Source organism: Grus americana, chromosome 9, assembly GCF_028858705.1.
Source record: "Grus americana isolate bGruAme1 chromosome 9, bGruAme1.mat, whole genome shotgun sequence".
Lineage (NCBI taxonomy): Eukaryota > Metazoa > Chordata > Aves > Gruiformes > Gruidae > Grus > Grus americana.
Window position 1 is genome coordinate 16,945,948 of NC_072860.1, and position 21,530 is coordinate 16,967,477.

Here is a 21,530-nt window from a genome sequence, read left to right on the forward strand (position 1 = left end):
AGAAGAGCTGCACATCTCCTGCATCACAAGCCATCAACCCATGACACCACCACCAAATCAGACCTCTTCAAGACATGATCTCAACAAGTATTTCCCATTGGGGAGCATTTCTCGATACTCAAGACACCCAAACCCCAAGATCAGCAGAGCTCCCCTCCCCAGAGTCCCTCTTCTCAGTTGTCTGCACACATCCCTCAGCAAGGAGCACCCCCAAGAACATCGCGTCAGAGAGGACTACGCAGAGGCTTAACAAAGTGATGTCTTAACCGTGCCAGGTTTGCTGGGGAAGCAAGCAAGATACACAGATCTTGAGACACAACAAGTCCCAAAAGAGGGTCTGCCCCTCACAGTCACACTCATTCCTGCTTTGGCTCAGGTTGGGAAAGACAAATGAGTGCACACTACAGACATACCCAAATCGCTGCCATCGAGCCCAGCACAAGTCTTTCCTCCACTGAAGTCCCCGGAGAAATACGTGCAAAGACCATCCCCCCGAGGAGCCACCTCCGGGTTTCATACATCCCCCAACAACTTTTACAGGGAATATCCAGGTGCTTTTACAACAAAAATAGTAACAACAGGCAGGCTTTTAGCTCTACAAAACTGAGGTCCTCCGAGCTCAGAGCCACTGCAACAGATGCTCGTGGTCTGTGCACAGCTAATTCTGATTCTTGTCTTGCAACAAGAAATCCCAGCTGTCTATCACAGTCCTGCAAGAGATAACAGCAGGAAAGTCTTTGGTAACACAGCTTTACACTGTCAAGCTCCCATCTGGCATAACTCAGTACGACTCCTGTGCCTCCAGATCACCAGCTACAGCGGACGAGACTTTGGAGTCTGTATACACCTATGCGTGCACATCTGCATCTTCATTTTTATGCCTAGCACAACACAGACCACTTATTTTAATGCACCATCTCAATAGGCAATTTATCATTTAAAAGTAATTTAAAGCAAATGCCCAAACAGCAGGAATCAGCTATCACAGTCAAAGCACTAAGTAGAGTCTCAGAACTACCAGAACCAGAATTTACCAAAAGAGCACGTCTTTCACAAAAGATTGTTTTCTTCATTTGTTTCTTCCAACTACTTAAATTTAAGGTACAGCTCATAAAAAGCTGAGAAAGTGATAACAAGTTAAAAAAGCCTTCCCAAGCTAAAAGGAAAATAAGGTGAGAGGCTGAGATCCACAAACTCTAAAATCCTTAAAGATCTGATGATCAGAAATAGTCTGTTCACTCACTGGCAGATAATACTGATGCTATATTATCAACAGTAAGAATCAACATTTCTCAAGGAAAAAAAAAAAAGAAATATAAATTTAACACACAAGTAGAGTATGGAAAGCAAGGTTTCCTGTTTGCAGATTTAAAGCTAAAAGCAGTAGTTTGCCTGAATTTAAACATCAATCCTCTGTTATGGTTTGAGTTTTCCTACGTTGTTCAGATTTTTCAGAAATGGACAGTTTAAAACTTCTGCAAGAATTCCAAGTTTCAGAGAAGTGCAGTCAGCACTTTCAGAAAAAACAGGCATCCCTAGCATAACTTTACAGTGGTCACTTAGAAACTGAAGTAACCAGACTCCCCAATCCCTTTAAAGGAAAATCTTACCCATGAAAATAATTTCAGCAAGTGCTAATTACACTTCTCACATAACAGCCTGGCTGAACGGCGTTTTTCTGACTACTCAAAAAGTTGCATTCACTTTTAAATCTCCTTTACACTTGGAAGCGTTACCAATATTCAGAGCTTAATTCTGTTATTTTATTTTTAAATCAGTATGGCTATACTCGTAGAAGCCCAAGCATGAACACCAGTTAAACCGGGATAAAGCAGCCAAGAGCTGGAATCCGTTCTCGTTCCTTCATGGAGCAGATGGCTCAGCCTGACCACCACAAGGAAAATTGGTGTTTTAACTGTTCCAGTCACCAATTTTTAAGTGCAGACAAGCTCCCAGCAAGTCAGCCATCAGCATGAACTGACACAGGTCCCCCCCGCCCCGTATGATTGGCAGGTGCACTCACAGGTCCCCAGATGACAACCACATTCAATCTGACCTTTTCATTTTAAATGAAAAACACTTAAAAGCCTGCCCTGTTCTGACATATGTATTTTTATGTCTTTCCCACGCTGTGCCAATATATTTGTTATTTGCTGGCCAAAGTCCTCAAACTCAGAATTCTCACATCATCTCCTCTGCTGCTGGAGCCCTGATCCTCAGCCTGGCCACTGCCGAGGGAGCCATCTGAGGTCTCCATGTCCTCACGCACCAGAAAAATCAGACCCTTTATATGCAAACCTCAATTCAATCCCAACTCAAAATTCAACTTATATACATGTGTAGCCTTACACTTGAACACAGCTGCCTGGAGACACAGCCTGATCCTGCTATCCCAGGACACTGATGCCTGCAGGATCGGGCCCTAACAGCTTTCTGTGTTTGCTTCTGTGCTTCTCGGGTTTCATTTATTAAAATTAAACTGCTCCATTCAAAATAATGCTGCTGAAGTTATCTAATAAAAAGATCATGCAAAATAACAAAAGCTGGAGACGCATTTCCTCCGCTCTGCTGCCAGCAGCGGCACCTGCTCAGAGACTCATCGATACAAACAGCAACAGCTAATACGCCCGGCTGCCGCCTTTTGGGAGGCCAGATCCTGTGCTGGTGTAAAGCGGCAATTATGCGAATGGCAAGTTTCGATCTGCAAGGAAGCACACACCCCTCTGATATCGTACTCGGCACGGAGCTGCTTTCAAATCCGCCACAACCCCATGTGTCAAAATTAGCCATAATGGTACTTATCGCTTCCGAACTCCTGGTCCAGCCCTCGTGCTGGAAGAAGGCTGATGCTGGCCGCAGCACAGACCGTCAGCTCTAATGGGGAAAATTAGCTCCCATGAAAGACAAAACTCACTGGGAGCCCCTGCACGCTGTGATAAAGCATTGCCTCGCGGCAGCCCTGGGGTCCTGCAGCACTGGCACACCTGGCTTCAGGGACAGGGGACTCATTTTTATCTTTGCTGTCACACCTGATTTTCAGGTTTGTCCCAGGGTTTGTAAAATGAGATTAAAATAAGGGGAAAAAAGCAGGGAGATGGGGAAAGGAGGAGGAGAAACCACTCCAGTGCGGTCTTTTGGGCACGTCAGCACCAAAGGGGTGGGATCCGGCCTGCACTGAAATGATGGGATCTGGCTTTCCCGGATAGAGACGGCTGTATTGTAACAAATGAAAAAAATCACTTGGGGCAGGACAGATTTGAGCAGTGGCTGAGGAAGCTGTGAGACAGCCCTACCTACAGCATCCCAGCAGCCAGGAGCCACCCCACGAGCTCTCAGCCAGAGCCCCTGGGCAACGGTTGGGGACCATGTCACATCCCTGTTATTTTAAATGCACAAGGGCGGCTAGAAAAGAAGGGTGGCTAAGGAACAAGTGCAATCAGCATGCCTGTGCCAGAAAGCCTGCAGGTCCCATGCTGGAGTGACCTTTCAGCAGGTCCCCATCACTGCCAGCAGCGCTGCCTGTGATTTACATGTCTGTAATTGACACCAGGATTGGACCCTGTATTTTCAAGCACTGACTACTGGCCTCACGCTGTTCACACTCCCTCAGTCTACTGGAAGTGGAAAATTTTCAAAACAGCCTCATTGATTTTTTTTTTTTTTAAATTTATTTCTCTTCCCCCCACCGTTTGCTGTCTGCATTTCACTAAGCCTGGTCAGAGAGACCTTGAGCAAGAGGGGGGCAGTTTCACTTTCTCACTCGAATGCACCCCAGCTTCTTGATCAAAGAAGCATAATTGATTTTGCTTTCAAGTTCTCATGCAGTATCAGAGCACCACAAAGCCTGGGTTTCAAAAAAAGGATGATGTTTTGCAATTCCAAACAAAAAAATGTCATTTCCCCCCCAAGAGGAATGGCCATCCACACCAGGCAGCACCAGCAGAACACTGCCCTAACACACCTCCCTTGTCTTAAGATGCTCAGTCAAGAAAAACAGACCAACAGTGACCAGGAGCACAAAGGAGCAGAGGAAAAGTGCTGTGCCCCAAGGCACAGGGGTCAGGAAGGTGCCCAGCTCTCCCCAGTCCCAGCACAGGGTCTTCTACAGCCCACCTTTAGATTGAGAACTCCTAGCGCAAGGATGGTATTTTTGCGCACGTTTGTTCAAGTCTAACAGTACTGCTTGGAATAACAGCAATGAAAATGGTGAGGAAGTAAGTTTTATTGTAAGGGACAATGCTCCTTTAACCATTTTAATTTTAAATGGCCAAAATTTGAAAGCAAAGGTCACCTTCTCCCAGGCTTGCTCGGGTGCCACCACAACAAAACCCTTGACACCATGCTGGGCACTCTTATCCCTCTTCTTAAAGCCATTTGTAAATGCAACTTTTAAAACTCAGAGCCTACACAACTAGACAGTCATTGTGTTCTAGTCTTCTGTTTTATCCAGTTTTGACGAGATCATTTGAAAACAGCAACAAATACCTGGCAGTCAACTGGATTGCCCACTTGGTCAGGCTAGATATTTTTGAGAGAGTTATAATCCATCGTGATGTTTAAAAAAAGCACAATCAGCTACAGGACCAGTAAATCTCTCAGATTCAGAGATGTCTGTCCCCTCCTTCCCCCCATCTCCAAGGGCAACAGAGCATTAGCTATCTTCTTTCACTTTTAGACCTTAATAGCAAACTGCCCCAGTTCAGCCTTGGAACAAATACCTTCAGATGGGATGAGCGACAAGGGGCCTCGAACACCTGTATTAAAAAGAAAAAGAAGAGTTTCTCAGTGTAGCTGCTCCTCTTTCCAAACAGCTTGATTGGATTGAGAGGCCTTCAAAACCAGGAAAAGCCTTGATGGGGCAGAGAGGCCCAGGTATAATGTGGAAGCGTGGCAATCAGCCAGCAGAGAGTGGAGCAGCCTCACCACCAACTGCTTTTCATGAAAACATCTTTGTTTTCAACAAATGTTGTTACCATCACAAATGGAAGAATAAAAAAAAATACCTAAACTTTTTTTCTTTTACAAAACAAGAACTGAGTTGCAAGCTGATGCTTCCCACAGAAAACTTCATTTTGAGAAAGGAGCCATTTATACCAAATATAGATAAAAAATTCTGGAGTGATTCTGACAAGCCCTAATAACTGCTCTTACTTCATTCCAAAACAAGGAGGACCACAGATGCCTGTGGATGCATCTGCCTTCTGAACAAGAAAGCACCATTACTTCCATCATAGTTGGAGACTGAGACATACAGAAAATACATTAAAAAGCTGTTTTAGTTCCTAAATTACCCCAACCTTCTGCTGGAAGCCAGGCTCCTCATTGAAAACAAAAAAATAGCAGAGGCAGTGTTTCAGGCCATGCTTTACGCTTTTCCTCCCTGTGGCGGGGAAAATAGCCTGCCACCGCAGAGCCCCCACTCCCGGGCTGAGATGGGGAGGGACAATGGCAAGGGTGCTCGATGCCCAGCACCCGGCCCTGTACACACTCCCGTCCTCCCAGCTGGGGCTTGGGCTCAAGCAAAAGGAAGGTGGCAGAGCTTGGACATCCCTCTATCACCTTGTGCAGGAGAACCAGCCGTGCAGACTTCCACGGGAATTCTGCAGATTATCCTCCCCCCAAAGGAGCTTAATTAATTGCCCGTAAAAGGGGATTGTGACTTATCACATAACTTCTTTCAGTACTGTAAGTGCAAGTATTGTGACATCTTTCCTCTTAAAAGTTAAGGACAGCAAGCTTTTAGCTCCTGTGTGCCATTTTTATCTTGACCTGGAGAAATTTATATGCTGGACTTGCACTGCGTTTCCGTTATTTTTTGCCTAACAGTGACGATAAAACTGCACCCCTGGACCTGTATGATTTGGTTCACTTTGACATCATCCCTGTTTCTGAGTGGAAAGGAAGAGGCTTTTGGTTTGCAGAATAGCAAAGTTATCAATTAAACATCCTCATCACCCTTACTGGGCCTCTTCAGTACTCACAGGGAGAGATCACGCTTCCTCCTGATGGCTTCTCAGCACAAAGTTTTATTGGCTACTAATTCTCTGTGTTCTTTCCAAGAGTTTGCCACACAATATCCTCCAGCCTTCTACACCCGCATGCTGTGTTTTGGAAGAGTACGTGCCTATTTCTTTGAAATGTTAGCTACAGTGTGTGTGTACAACATCACACTGAAGGTACAAAACACTTGAGACCAAGAAAGGTCTCTTCAATCTTCTTCCACCTCACTGGTGTGATTCACAGGAGCACCTAACAGCGTAACACCACCATCATACCTGTCCTCACCTACTCCCCCACCCTACCGAGCTTGTCAGTGGGAATTTTCTCACTAGCCCTGAAGCCAGCATTTATGTTATCAAGCCAAGTGTTTTTATTTTTTCACTTGGTAATGGGGAAAAACAGAGAGGAACTACAGAAGCTTTCAGAGACAAAGATCTCTACAGGACGTGCCAGCTGATATTTTCAAAGACTGACTTGGCTCAACATCAAGGAAGCCAGCATCCAACATGCAAGTAAGCAAGATCAGCCCCACGCCAGCCATCAGCCAGGCTCAAGGAGCATTAGCAAGGAAGACAGAAGGAGAGGAGGAAAAAGACAGACTAATATTCACCTGTCACAAGAGGTACAGCCACATCCCTGGTCACCACCCAAGAAGGAAACACAGAGAATAAAATGAGGGGGGACCTCTGTGAGCAACCACAACATCTCAGACAGCAGTGGCCGTGCGCAAGTCAGCACTCGCCAAGACTGACCACACAGCGGTGTGTGAGATACCATGCTTGGCCTTCAATCTAGAAACAGGAGACACACGTGGGAGGCTGCGTGGGAAGAACTGGCAAGTGAAGACTGTGTCCTATGAAGGGTGCAAATCTGCACGTTGCACACAGAGGCTCACAACAGCCTTGCATAAGCCATTCACCCGTAGCCACCGTATATCTAGTTACAACCCCCTGAAACACAGATGACTTGATCACCAGGCCTTTATCAGCATTCACAGAGACCAGAGAAGGTCAAGAGAGCCATCATCCAAGAACAGAGGACAAGCACAGCAACCTCAATGGGAACTTGACAGGCCAAGAATGACTACAGTTCACAGAGGACCAAAGAGAGCTCGCTTGCGTCGCCCTCTTTTTCTGAGGCTCTCAAAGACAACAAAACCTCTGACCTTTGATTAAGCCACGCTACTCTCAGAAGAGGGGGCGGCTTAGGGGCTCAGGGACTCAATAAGAAACTATTTATCTCAAGGTCATGGGTTCATACCCTCTTCAAGTTCTTTCTTCTTAGTCAATTAAGACAGGGGACTCGATCTGCATTAAAAAACCTGTTACTAAGGGCACAGCCAGATACTGCCTCATGAAACATGCAGATTAAGAAAATACAGCCCCATTGCTGCTCCTTGCAAGCCTCGCAGCTGAGCGCAGCAACTTTAGGAATGTTCCCTGTGCAAAGTGAACACAACCCGCTTTCGCGCCCAGAGTAGCAAAGCAAAGGAGAGGATTGCAGGCGAGCAGGCACGGCTGCCATCGCCAGCCTCCAACAGCAGGTTAGGCACATCCCCGTAGGGAGCCTTATGGATGGAGCTGGTTCTGCCCCAGCCTCTGAACCTAGTCCTGAGAGACTTCTGTCCATCCCTGCACCACTGCTTTGAGATGAGGTATTTTCAGCCAGTCACCACTGCCCAGACAGCTTTTCCTCCTACACCAGCTGGTGTTCAGAGGCCAAAACCATGAGGTCATGGTGGGGATAAGCAGCAAGATTGGAGATGTGCTTCTGCCTTTGCATGCACAGAGTCAACAGCATCTACTGGGCTCCAGCCCTTGCTGCCCAGGAGCCTGACCACTTTACACTGGACCCCAGTGGTGACATCAGACAGCCCCCCCAATTTGCACTGAAGGAGCACGAACACTTGTGTGAGCACTTAGGACCAGCTGAAGGGAGGAGACCCTCTGTCCTCCTCCTGCTGCAGGCCCAGCCTCAACAGTGACAGAAACGTGACAAACACGGAGGTCGAGCAAACAGGGAGGAGAGAGGACACCTTCTACTACGTCAACAGGCCCAGAACAACACATGAATCAAAGTTAATGTGTATCTGAAACCAATTACTGATAGAAACCAAACTATCTAGGAACTACAGCTGCTGCATTCAAGGTTCCTGGTAGTGAGCACAGACACAGTCAAAACCATTTTTTGTTGCTGGTTTTTAGCCCATAAAAAGTCAAGATAAAAACATGCTCATGCACACACTTGCCTCTGTCACCTTTAGGGGCTTCCCACTGAGAAGACACATCCTTCCCCCCCCCCCCAAATGCAACTATTAAGTTTCATAAAATTTTTCATAACTCCATGCTTTTCCTATATTTACCCTTTGGTCCAAAAGCAGGGAAAGAATTCAAGCACAACCTCCCCATGCACCAGGACGGAACTGCTGCCCCTATGGGGACCCTCCCATGCATCGTGACCAGTGCAAGGGTAAAGGAGGAAAACAGAGGGGTTTGGAAACAAACGGGAAGCAAGCAGAGTTTTCTTCCATAATGATCCATATGAAGAGGATAGATTCCTTTTTCCCCTCCTTGTGCAGCTGAATTTCATTAAGAGGATGAACATAGACCTTGGAAGCTACAGTGACATATAGAGGTCTTCCTTACTCTTCACTCCTCTGATGTGCTACAGCTTCATTTTCTCTTTGGAAAGTTAGCCAAATAGCTTTTTTTTTTTTTTTTTTAGGGGAAAGCAAAGTGTCAGGCAGCTTCTGGCCCATGCAACACTGAGCAAACATCTCCTGATAAAAAAGGCTGCAAGATACTCATTATCTGAGACCTCTGAATGCTCCATACAAAGTTATTGCAGTGGAGTTCCCTTGTCCTCAGTGTGTTATCTCTGGCAGCTGGCTGGGATTGCACTTCATGGTGGGATGGAGTGGGACCAGCCAGGACATGAATTGCATACTGCAGAGTCCAGAGACAACTTCAGAATAAACTGCTGCTTCAGCAACAGACATCCATATAACTTGCTTGACCTCAGAGGCATCATGGATCTTGCAACTGAATGCTCACATTTGGGGAAAGAGAGGGAGGCAAGCAAAGGATTCAGGCCAGCCAGGAGCATTGTGCCTTCACACACCACCACCAAGGAGGTGGGCACATCAGCACGTGGACAAAGACAGGCAGCAAGCAAAATCCACAGCTCCCTCCTTTCAATTGGATTTTAATAAAGTGTGAGTGTGCAAACATAGGACTAAATCCCATTCCCTCTCAAACGCTAAAGGAAGTGGTGTCTTTGATTTCAATGGAAACCCAGGCTGGCCCTCCCATAGCTGAAGGCAGCACGAGCCGCCGTGGTGAGACCAGTCCGATGGAGCGGCAGCAGGTGCTCTGCAAAGCTGCACCCACGCAGCCATGAACACGCCCCAGCTTAGATAGGCTCTTCTAGCAGGTGTCATTTGAATCCTGGGCATCTCTCTAGCAAAGTGCAATGATATTTAACTTCCTTGTGGGCTCAGGAGGCTGCCAAACATCTGTTGGGATTAGCTGGTTCATGTTCGTAAAGCACACATAAATGCTATCGTAAGGACGGGGCTGACCTATTTATGGATGTGAATGCTGGACCTAGACCCAAACCCACATACTGTATTTGCATACGTGGCCGTATCTCCCTTGCCAGATTTTACTGTCTGAAGCTAGGATGGAGGCATGAGGTGTCACCTATAGGTTACAGCCCACTTTTGGTCACTGCTAATTTAAGTGAGTCATACTGCTCCCCTCCTCCACTTTACCCCATCCAATTGCACAACTGAATTTTGTTAATAAGCTGGGCTAAGTGCAGCTCTACCAGGAGCTCCCAAATGTCATATGGGTTGCCCTTTGCAGAAGAAACCCACCTTCCCTCAAGCCTCCATCCCACTCCCTGGAGCCCCACCAGGGCTGCAGATCACAGACTCAGCCCACGGATCTCCAGCAGGCTCCCAGAGGCCAAGCTGCAGCAGATCAGCCGCCCAAATTCCTGGTGGTAAGGGACTTTGCATCAAGTTTCACATTTCTCTTGGGTGTCCCTCCCTCCCACACAGGCCTCCTGTGAGTAAGGGCTGAGGAATGAGACAGCAAGCATGCAGAGCTCAGAAACCACGGTGATAAACAGCCGTGAGGGAGATGAGCTCCTGAGGCAGGACGGAAGAGCCCAAGTAGGTTTCAGGTGGAACCAAGCACATTTGCTAAAAGGGATTATAGGTAGCAATGCCTTGCGATGGCAGGGCCACAGGAGCTGTATGTTCCCGTGACTCAGAATTGCTTTGCACCAAGTTGCAAGTCCTAGACATACAGCTTTGCTCTGCCAGAAGCTGCTGCTCCCCTTTCCTCTGCAGACACATTTCAATACTTACCAGGTCTCCGTCTTAGTCACGTTCTGCTAACACACACTTTCTACCTTCTTTTCATCTTCCCTCATAATCAATCTCCATGTCCCCAAGTCAATCGCTCTGCTCTTCTCTCACCATTCTCCAGTTCATTTTCATCTCCCAAGGCAGGAGCTCCTCAGACCCAGACACTACTCCACGGATGCAGCTGCTCGGGTTCACAGGACTTCAACACCCTTGGTTTAGCAGTCTCACTACTCTCCTTTGGGTAGCATAACAAGCAGCAGGCTTGGCCCAAGATGCTACAGGTAAAATTTAGAGATATGGACAACACAAGAAAATGTCTGCAGGATACGGAAGCAAAAACAAAGAGAAGAATGAACAGGAGCCCAGGAGCACACCAATACCATACCCAGAATTACTCATGTCATTCATTAGACAGATAGGCCTTGTCTTGTTCTGGACAAGAGCATCTGGAATCACTTCCATTACACATCTGGCAGAATGTGCACAAATAAAACACACAGAAAATACTCCCATCTAGCAAGTACATCCACCAAAACAGCTGGAACTAAACCAGACGATTCAATGTGGGACTTCCTGATAATATGCAGCTACCTTTGTACATCCAGTTCTACCCATGAAATCGGGCACACCCTTAATCAGGTATGAATCAAATCATCTGAGACACAAGAAATTTATCAAGAGCTGTTGCAAAAAATCCCATAAGGTTGCTTGTGCCTTACTGCACTTCACCTTCAAGGCATGGGGAGCAGCCGATGCAGGCAGACAGCCACCCTGAACACAAAGCTGGAGCAGATCACTTTCACTAGGACTTCTTGTACGTGACTGCATGATCCAAGACCTAAAACACCACCTCAGCTGTGCAAATGCATACATACAGCACTCAGGAGGCTCCGGCAGGGAGGGAACCAGAGTGATGCAGGTATGAGTATGACACCCCAGTGAGACACCTGACCCCAGACAAAGTGGGGCACCACCAGCACAGATCATCATTGTAACACACCAGAGGATGAGTCCTCTCTTTTTCACCCCAGGGTATATCACAGCAAGGCAGCGCAAAGGCAAGGTGATGCCAACCCATCTGCCTTGCATCCTCAGAGAGATCAGATACCCACCTGTAAAAACAGCGACCACAAAACACTGCACGCAGGTCGTGTGTAACAAGGGATGGGAGCTAACTTCACACAGAATAACTTACAAACTCACTCACCCTACAGGAATCCTTGTGTGCAGTAGGCAACGAGCTCTGCTCTATTAGCTCCTTCTCCTCCCACTCTACGATGCAGTCCTTAAAAACTTCTCCACCATTTCCCCAGCCTCTGCACACCCTGAGTTCACAGCTCTCCTAAACAGCAGAGCAAAACACACCGTGCCAAGCCATGGAAGGAGGCTCACGGGCACTCCATAAGCTGCCATCCTTTCACCCAGACACTTTGAATACCTGCATGGGCAGACTGCCTTGGAAAGACATGGTCATTTATATTGTTTTAAGTTCACCTGCAGCTCTGGCCTCATTATCAAATCTCATATGCCAAGGGAGACACCTGAAGAGGTGTTACATGCCAAGAACACCGCACTCACCCCCACAGAAATGCAGGGGTCCAAGGTGTTATTCCTAACTTCCAAAATAAGCTTCTGCCCCACAGTTCGTTACTTAATGCCACTGTTAAGAGGCCTGCAACTTGTCTGCTTCATACACAGTATGATCTCCTGCACTGTACGAGGCTGACTCTTCACTGCAGCAGCGAGGCTACGGCCATTCTGCATGCTACAGCACTGTTTGAGAAGAAAAGAAGCCAGACATCTCCCAGATAACTTTAACCCTTTTGCCCATCGTTTCTTCCCCGTCTGTCTGCCTTGGGAGCAAATTAGGATTTGGGTATAGGACAGTGCTTAAACACTTGCTTATCTTTAGGCACACAAGTAGCTGCAGAGAGTTCAGCTGGATTACTCATACGCTTGAATTTCAGACTTACTATGCAAGAGGTTCACCGAGCCCTCCTTAAATGGCAAAGATGCAAAGCTCTGTTTTCCGAGCTCAGCTCTGTGCATCCCAAGGAGTCTGAGAAAGAAACGAATTCTCTGAAAAAGCACCAAAGTGGAACTGTGCTAGGGAAGGCATAATTCTCTTTCTCCCAAACAACAGCCTGCTCGATCAGAAGTGATAGAAAACCACCAGAACTTTAAAGGAAGCTTAAACTACACTAAAAGATGGCAGTCTTATTGTACACGGGAAAACAAGCCACTGAGGAAGCATTCAGCAGATGATGTGAAGACCCCATTACCCTTATTCTACTCCTTGAAATATGTTTTTATACATAAATACCACCTGGACCTTAATCATTTTTGTAGCTCCTTTCTGGACCTCCCCAACCCCACATTTCAGATTCAACACCATTAAGCTGCTCCGGTTTCTAAATGCCAGAGGCAAAGACCATCTTCCATACTAAGCTAGGTAGTTCAATACCCATGCAAGATAAGTACAGGCCTTGCCCCCCAGTCAAGGATGATGATGATAATGCATAAGAGGCAGGTAGAAGCGGAAAAGATGAGGGAGATGGACTGTACAGATAGGCATAACTGCAATAAGCAGTTCAGAGTAATCTACAGAGTTGGGTGGAAAGGATGCTAACTTCAGTCTGTAATTACAAACAATTCTTTTCAACCATTTCTCTGTTTGATTATCAGTTATGACTGCAAACTAAAGAGAACAACCCTGGTCTAACTAGCTTTTTTCTCCTGAATTTCAGTGTCAGGGACGACACAAAACTCCCAACCTCACTCCTCTCCAAGCCTGTGTCCCATCAGTAAAATGGCAAGAATAATTTTCCTTCACCTTCACTGCAAAAACAGTCACCCCAACTTGCAGAGTGCTCCAATGAAAGAGCTAAGAGCACTCCAGAAAAGCACAAAAGGAAAATGGTAATTCTGCATTCAGTCCCGAGTTTGAATAGTGTGTAGTAAATAAGGCTTGGGGCCACACACTGCACAAACAGAAAAGAAACTGAATAGCTGCTCATTATCACCTTCCACTTTGGGCACAAAGAGTAGGTGCTCTGGCAATTAAGTGGTTATATCATAATACCTGCTTGCAGGGGGTGGCGGGGGGGTGCAAATTAAGGTTTCATTGATGACCTTCATTCTGGCATTTCATAGCTCTGGAGCACTTGGACTTTGCAACTTTAATACTATTCTTTTAACCAAGTGCATTGCTCATAATTAACTACAGAACTGCCACGTGGCTGCCGCAATCACTATCTGTTTCTCTTGGGAAATCCAGATTAAAGGCTTGTCTTGGCCACAGTAATAGCTTGAGGCATCACTCAAGATTTGCCCAAACCCATGAAAAGCAAATCAAGTCTCCACCTCAAGCTATGAGGTGTGTTAAATTCAAGCCAGCTGATCTCGTTCAGGGTTGAGCTGAAACAGAGGAGATGCAGCAGCTGGAGTTACCACTTATCAGCTGCTAATCCAATCGCTCTCCCAACCTTCTTGCTGTGTGCGGCGCACTGTCTGGGAGACTCCTCGCTTTCGTTCAAGCTTGCCTCATTAAGTGGAGTAATTCAAGTCTGTTAAGGTGAGGTAATAAACTGCCGCAACAGAGAAAGCTCCTTAGGGTACGTGCACACAGCACATCGAAGATGCACGTGCACATTACCAAGATATAAACCACCGCAGTTGGGGTACAATGAACACACCAACTGCAGCAGGACTGCCTGCAAGTCACCAGTGCAGCATCCCAAGTTCCTCTTCAAACCCCCCCCCCCCCAAAAAAAAAAAACCACCTCACCAACCTGAGTTTCATGCAGCCAGCCACACTGATGAAAAAGCCCCAGAGGAGGTATTTTAAATTTGCTCTGCTATGCTTAACTAAGGCTTGGAGCTGGACCACTTCTGCCCCATCGTGCAGCTCATCCCTTCCCACCCCAGTGCACTCCACAGCCCCTTCTTCAAGGTCTGTGGCACGACCTGCCAGCCTCCTCCATCCACAGCAAAACAGCTGGGCCCTGGTTCCTTGGCAGCATTACGGCCCCCCGCTGCACAGCCCTGGCAGAGGCTCTCCAGCCAGAGGAGAGATCAGGAGCGTGAGCAGAGGGAGAAGAGGAGACAACTGCAGCTCCCCACAATGAGATCCAGTGGCCTAAAAAAAGGGGGGGGGAAGTTACAAATTGATGCATAAACAAGACCTGACTGTGTAATTCAGAGCTAACAGGGTAGTTTACTAAATGTTAATTAAATTCTCTGTGCCTGTTACCAACTGTGGAGATCAACCTATTTTTAAATTAAATAAGCAATAAATGCTTAGATGAACTTCTATTAAATTTCACCCAGTGAATGAAGTATGTGGGGCTTTTAATAGACATTAAACAAGATAGCTATGGCAAGTTAGTTGATATTTTATTACCTAAAGATAATGGCCATATTAAATCTCAACTAACTATTCCACTGGCGGCACAATCATCCAAGACTTGGCGGAAGTTTTCCTGCCTTGAAGCACCACTGGGCAGCAGGGGGAGGAAGGCAGCCAAATGCTGAATGGCACCTACTTAGAGGATGCTCAAGTGCATAAACCCACTTAGGCACAAAACGGGATCCCTCCCAGCCAAATCTGGAAACCCCAAAGAGGGCTGATATGGGCTCTCACACAGAAACAAAGCTGGCATAAATCAGAGACCCTCAAGCATCCCAATCGCCCCAAACCAAACAAAGCAATCTGTAGGGTTACTGAGGAATAAGGTTACAAGGTTCCCTTATGACATCAAGGGCAACAGAAAACATCTTCCCTAACAGCCTGCAACGCTCAGAAGCTTGTATCTTTTTCTAAGAAAAGGTTATCAGCAGCCCACAATGCCACCGATGTTTGTTTTCCTTTCCCAAGCATATTGCGATAGTTTGGGAGTGCTTTTGAGCGACTCACACGTGTGTCGCTGTCACCCACAGATCCCAACAACAGATACTGACAGTCTAAAATGACAGAGACTTGCTGACAGTGACTTAAAAATCATCATTTTCATGCCAGCTCTTGCGCTTGCTCAGAACGAGATCAAAACCAGCTCTTTGAGATGAAAGCAGAATCTCCACCGAGGTGTCTCTACCGGTAACCTTAATCACAACGATTAAGTGTGGGTAGCGGGTTGGGTTTTTTTTTTTTCAGGTCTGGATTGGAAACATCACGAGCCCTACCTGCCCCGCCGTGCCCAGAAGCAGGAGGAATGGAAAAAGCCGAGCCCTGCACCCCACTAACCTCCGCTTCTTGGGCAGGCACAAGCTCTCAAAAAAGCTTTCAAACTTTGTGGGGTTTTTCTGGTCTGTGGTTTTCAGTTTGATTTGTTGTTTTCTTTTCTCTGTTTGTTTCTATTTTACAAAACAAAAAGCTACCTAAATTAAAAAGATGAAAACACAGAGCTCTTCATACTTTACTGATGCTGTCCTCCAGCATCCCAATGTACAAGTGAAAGCCAATTGCAACATCCTCCCTCCAGTCCCTCCTCTAGAACTGTTGTTCTTAAAGTTATTTCAAGTCCTGTATTTTCCTACATATAACCCACACTCTTTAAAGGTATTGTTCCTTGCGAATCCGTCCCTCAGATAACCCACATCCTTAGATAAGCTATGGTTTCCGTCTCCCCCGCTCCTGCCCGCTTTTGAAGCGTGGCTGCAGTTCCAGTAAGCTCTCTAGCTTTTAGCAGAATTACCCTGCTATGAGAGCGAGAGCAAAGGGAGATGATGAAGTTACCGGGGCAAAAAAGCAGGCTGCAGAGGACCAGAAAACAGGCAAGAGCGTCGCTGTCTCACTCACACGTGCACATACCCAAGACAGATGCTGAATCCCAGCCTTCTGGCGGGTCACATAGACTTGGTATTCACCTTGCTTCCCTAAAGGCTTCTCTCCATCAAAAAAGTAATGTACCTAAAAAGCACAGATGTACCTTAGGGAAACGCGTATTTTTTTGTCATCCCAATGCCATCTTTAAAACCTCTCTGTGCAGCCACAGGGACTTTCCCCCACCTGAAGGGATTACCAGAGCTACCACAGACGAGTTTATTAGGAGAAAGGCAGAGCTGTGTGGGTCAAGCTTTCAGAAGCTTGGCAAGGAACGAAATGCCACCGAGGATGCATTGTTCGCACAACTATGATGGACAAAGGAATAGAGAAACCACTGCGGGCACCCTGAGGGTACACGTTTCCACAGATGCACGGAAACTTGTCTTCTTGCAAACAATTTGTCATCCACCCAAGCTACTGCTTTTCTCCAGCTACAGTCAGCAAGAGATGTTTCAGAGAAACCTGCATGAAACAGTCTCTTCTTTCTAATTAGATGTTTATGACATAAGAACCACCACCATTAGCTGGTACAACTCCCTATGTACCTGACATTCATACGACCCATCTCCTTTCTAGACTCGGCTAAATTCTTGTCCTCAGCAACATTCTGCATGATAAATGCCACTATTTAGCTACATGGAAAAGCACTTAATTTTGTTCATTTTGAATCAGCCACTTTCACCTTGGCTTGCATTGGTACACAGGAACAGAGACACCTTTTCCATTCCCAACAGCGCTCGCTGTTTCTGTGACACCTTTCTAACAAGTCCTTTATATAGGAGCAATCTCAAACTGCTGGTCAAACTCACTCAGGTTTTCCAGCTCCTCACCATTTTTACTATCCCTCTCCACAACTGCATGCACCAGGCTTCACTGATCAGAAGGGAATCACTTAAGTTTTATAGTCAGACATTATACAGACAAATACGAGCAGTGATTTTAACAAACAAGGCAACAGGCTTTGAAATTGAGAGGTGTCTCCACTCTGACCGTGAACCTCCACACTGTAATTCATACTATGAGTTATAATTAAAAATACATACTGATGATCATGTTATATATTTAAAAGCACTCCATCTCCACTGAGACTGACACTGTTAGGTGCCTTGCAAAACTGACTAGTCCAGCTCTGGAGCTTCACCTCTGAACATCCTAGAGAAACGAGTGCTTTGGCAAGGGATACACCTCTGAATCTGCACTTTCATTATTTGAGTGCCTGAATTACACTGCACCAGTTCCTGATTCTGCTAAGACAAGAGCCCATTACCTTTTCCTAACGTAGGACAGCTGAAGACAATATTCAGAGCAACACAACTTTGTGATCCAATGTGTTCTGCAAGTTTCCATGAGACGAGGCACCTAAACCACACAGGAACCTGGGATTTTCTGTACCCTGACCGTGATTGCTAGGATATGGGATCTGAAATCCACTTCTGGCCCACCAGTCTAGAAAGATTTTTTGCCGGTTTGTCCTGGTTTCACCAGAGAACGTCACAGCCAGTATCATTCCACACTTTTACTCCTTCAAGCTGAGTGACTGCTTGTCCAAATGGCAACTAACAGAAGGAGACAGGACCCACAGAGCTGGAGTCTGTGCTGAGATGGGCATGGTCACCAGCATCCAGCCCCGACACCTGGGCTGATCTCCAAACATGCTCCAAAGGTGAAAATCTCACCTCAGTGAAACAGGAAATGGAGCTTCTCTGCCTAGCCAGCTTATGGGGTGGCAGCTGGTACCAGCCACACCGGGCAACGGAGACTTGGGTGATGAAGACAACCATGCAACAACAAAAGCGGTAATCCTCACCAACCCAGGCACCATGCACTGTGGAGACTGCACAACAGTGATGCATTGCAGTTTGGGGCTGTACCTACAGAAGCTTAAACAAGACAGTTTCAGCTTTACATTCCTGGACACATCCTCCATTTCCACCCAGCAGTTTACCCAGGCAGTGTACGAGGGCCACATATCCCTGACTGGAACTTCTGGACAGCAAGACCTCTGGCAACACAGGACACATCCACAGCCAACAAGCCCACAGCCTCCACACAACGCACGTGCTCTGGAGCTGACTTTTGGGAAGAGGGTATTAAAAAAAAAATAATCACTCAAGTGCTCTCTCTGTGCACAAGGAGCACATTCTCACGGTCTAACAGACTCATCACACACCACCTACCCGTTACAAGGCGCCTCTCTCCAGCCAAGAGACACCTAAAAAGCCTACAGTGACCTTCAGCAACTCATGTGCTCCAAACAGGCCCTGCAACCACAGGGCTGGAAGAAGAGCCTACAAGGACCAGAAGACATCTGATGGCAGAAGAGCCCCCAGCACCATAACTGATGAGGACTTTGCACTGCCACCATCCTGGACCAAATTCCCCCAACTTGGTAGCTTTTCCCAACAACGGCTAACACAAGCTGACTCAGGTGAGGAAAAAAAAATGAAGAAAACAATTAAAGGAAAACTATAAATGCAACTCAACAATTAGAGGGCAGCAGGGCTGAAGGCCCCATTAGCAGCGCCAGCACCTCACTGCAGCTGCAGGCAGGATTAGACACTAAGGGCAGGAGCTCACTGCCAGGTGGCCCCTATGGCCACCACCCACACAAACACCTGCTGACAGCCCATCCCACAGAGAAAAACCCCTCCAACATAGGCTAAACAACTGAAAGAGGGGAATAACAGAGCTAATAAATTTAGGAGTGATAGGATGAAAGGTCATGGGGTGGGCAGGGGGAGACAAAGCAGGCCAACAGGCAGAGAGAAGTTTTCAACACTAAATCTTTATCCTCAGATGGAAATATTTCCTGAGGGAAATCCCATATTTCAGAGTATTATTTAGCCCTGCCTGGGACAGTCCTGCTGCAGCAAGGGTGGGGATAACCAGAAAGTCCCTCACACACCCAAACTGTGCTAAGCACAGGACAACAGCCAACATTTTACAGTGTGAACGTGGTTGAAAGCGTACAGATGAAATGCTGTGTCCCATTTTCTGGCTCCAAGCACTTCCCTGCCTTCCTAATATCCCATATCTGTAATCACTTGGTGAGCCAGCACCTGCTATATCACCCAGCTCCCAGACATCCCCGCTCTCTCTCAGATCTTGCCCCAAAAATTATTCCTGGAAAGTACAAACACAAACTCTATGGGCAAATGAGTCCAAGAAAGCAAAGAAATTCTCACATCTAGAGTGCTTCGAGAAACTTAATGCTTCCATGCGAGACCTTGCATTTCACATGGGCCAAAACCACTTTCTGCACAGGGGCAAACGTGGTGTGGATGTGCAGGAAAACACGAGCTCCACAGTTCCTGCAAGCTCTTAAAAGTTTGTGTATCAATCGCCTGGCAAGAAAGATACCAAACAGGAACCCAATCCAAAAAAACAGACAACTGGGCCAAAAAGCCAAAACATACAAACACAGAAAAAACAAAATAATCAAAACAAAGCAGGGGAATCCAATGCTCATTTGTTTCAGCAACGTGGCCAAACTGCACCTCGAGGTACAGTAGCCAGAGCAATTACAGCACGAATTTCTCCATCAACACCTCCTACTCCGGAGCACTGCCTTCTCCCCAGCACAGCCCCAGGGCGTGGAGAGCGCTCCTGAACAATGGCAGGAATAAGATTTGCCTGTTCGAAAGGGGAGGGCAAGACAGAGGGGAGAAAAAAAAATTGTATTAAAAAAAAAAAACCCTGGGTGACGTAAGGTTGTGGGAAACTTTTACGTCCTTACCTGCTGGGGGAGGGTGGGCCTCCCCTGGCGTATAAAAAGCTGCCAGGGCTTTACTTAACTTGTTATTTACTACCGAGCCCCGACCGAGGGGTCGACGGGCGCAAGGTGCGGCGGCGGGACAGCGCTGCAGCCGCCGCGGGGGCGGAGGCGGCCCCCGCCCGGGCCAGGTGCACCTGCGTCCGGCAGCACCGTGCCGCCGAGCCCCGGCAGCCCAGAGGGGACCCCGGCCCGCGGGCAGCCCCCGCCTGGCGCGGAGAGGGGCGGAGGGAGGAGCGCAGCGGAGCCGCTCAAGTACCGGGGAAGTTTCCCCCCGCCCCACACCCGGGAGCTGCCCCCGCCCTGCGGCCGAGCTCGCACCTCACCGGGCCGGGCCGTCCGTCCCCCCCGCGGCGGCTTCGGCGCCCCGGGCGGAGGGAGGAGCCAGGCGCGGGCCCCCCCCCGGGCGGCCGGCAGCGCTCCCCGCCCCGGCCGGGGGCTCCAGCTGTTGCACAGCTGCCTCGGCGGGCAATGGGGGGGGGGGGGGGGGAAGAGGAAGGGGGCAAGTTATTATCTGCAACAATACCTCGGGGGGAGGAGGCAGCGGAGGCGAGCGCGACGGCGGCGGCGGCGGCGGGAGGAGGCGGCGGGGGGAGGTGGGGCCGGGGGCGGGGACCGCAACGCCACGCCCGCCCCTCGGCCCCGCCGCCGGCCCCTTCCGCCCGCCGGCCCCTTCCACGCTCCACGCCGCTGCTCCGCCGCGTCCCCCGGGCAGCCCCTCCCGCGCCCCCTGCTTCTGCGCCCCCACCCCACGGTCCCCCGCATTCCCCCGCCGGCCCCTCCCGCGCTCCGCCCTCCCGCATCCCTCCCTCCGGTCGTTCCAGCCGCTCCCGCGCCCCTCTGCATTCCCCCCCCTCCCCCGGTCGCGGCGCTCCCGCCTTCTGCATCCCTCCCTCCGGCCCCTCCGCGCCCCCCTCGGCCCTTACCTCCCCTCGGGCTGAGGAAGGGGGGGCCGGCAGCCCGGAACTCGGCCGGGACGCCCCCGAAACAAAAAGCGAAAGCGGCGGCCGCTGCCTCCCGCCCCGCCGGGCTGCTGCGCTCTGCCCGGGGCTGACGTCAAGGGCCCAAATTCCTGCCTTTCCCTGCAGGCAGATTTGTCCATGTAAGGGCTGGGGCCGGGGCCGGGGCCCGGGCCGGGGCGGCCGCACGGCGGGAGGGGGCTGCGCTGCGCGCACGGCGGGGGGCGGCAGCTACCGGTACCTCGGGAGGGGGCTGGAGACAGCCCCGACCCTGCAAAGCATCACCCGCCTGCCCTGTAACCCGGGGTGTCGGGCCCAAGAAATGCGCACCGTGGGTTGCAGCATTCAACTTTTCAGGGAGAAGTTTTGTCCGGGGCTCCCTATGATTTTTTTGGTGCTTTTCCAACCAACTTTTTCTCTGTTCTTCCCCAACCGGGGCGCATAAAAAGGTGGGGGGAGGTAAAAAGATGCTCGGAGCTACAAAGGAGCTGCCTTGCTCTGAGATTCAAAACAAAACCTGTCGAGCATACTGAGGAGACAGGGAAGGGAAAGTGTGTTTTCCGATCGCTTTCTGTTTGATTGTTTTGTGGCTATTTATAA

The 21,530-nt window shown here is 48.6% G+C and overlaps 1 protein-coding gene across 10 annotated transcripts in view; it reads right to left on the reverse strand.

Moving 5' to 3' along the window:
- LPP (LIM domain containing preferred translocation partner in lipoma) overlaps window positions 1-21,020 on the reverse strand; it is a 344,459-nt gene extending 323,439 nt beyond the window's left edge. For 2 of the 10 annotated variants that reach the window (XM_054834699.1, XM_054834691.1), the window contains exon 1: window positions 20,898-21,010. The gene's annotated coding sequence lies outside the window, so the exon portion shown is untranslated. Of the gene's footprint in view, window positions 1-4,718; window positions 4,755-16,184; window positions 16,284-20,292; window positions 20,422-20,497; window positions 20,581-20,897 lie in introns of those variants that run through there. The other 8 variants (XM_054834701.1, XM_054834704.1, XM_054834693.1 and 5 more) reach the window with 8 other exon arrangements.
- Window positions 21,021-21,530: the final 510 nt, after the last annotated feature.